Raw genomic sequence first — 334 nt, 5'->3', positions numbered from 1 at the left:
TCCTACGTATACCATTCCATGTACGCATACTTCGACAGAGACAACGTTGCTCTTAAGGGACTAGCCAAGTAATCTTCTCTTCTCTACCTTTATATCTTAACCATCTATCTATCTACTTTAATACATCCACGCTAAACACTTGGTTTTATACTTTACCAGATTTTTCAAAGAATCAAGTGAGGAAGAGAGAGGGCATGCTGAGAAGTTTATGGAGTACCAGGTTTTCTATTTTTCTTAAGCAAACTTTTATAAGTTGAAGAAAGAGAGTAGCTAGTTAATCTCTCTAATGTTGGTTTGTGTGTATGTATACAGAACCAAAGAGGAGGAAGAGTGA

At 36.5% G+C, this 334-nt stretch overlaps 1 long non-coding RNA gene across 1 annotated transcript; it reads left to right on the top strand.

Annotated features, from left to right (window-relative positions):
• LOC104775419 lies at positions 1-334 on the top strand. The gene is made up of 3 exons (XR_765905.1): positions 1-68; positions 160-220; positions 313-334. It is a non-coding gene; the product is annotated as an uncharacterized LOC104775419 (long non-coding RNA).

This window comes from Camelina sativa, unplaced genomic scaffold (assembly GCF_000633955.1).
Source record: "Camelina sativa cultivar DH55 unplaced genomic scaffold, Cs unpScaffold14047, whole genome shotgun sequence".
Taxonomy (NCBI): domain Eukaryota; kingdom Viridiplantae; phylum Streptophyta; class Magnoliopsida; order Brassicales; family Brassicaceae; genus Camelina; species Camelina sativa.
This window is presented reverse-complemented; position numbering and strand designations above follow the sequence as displayed.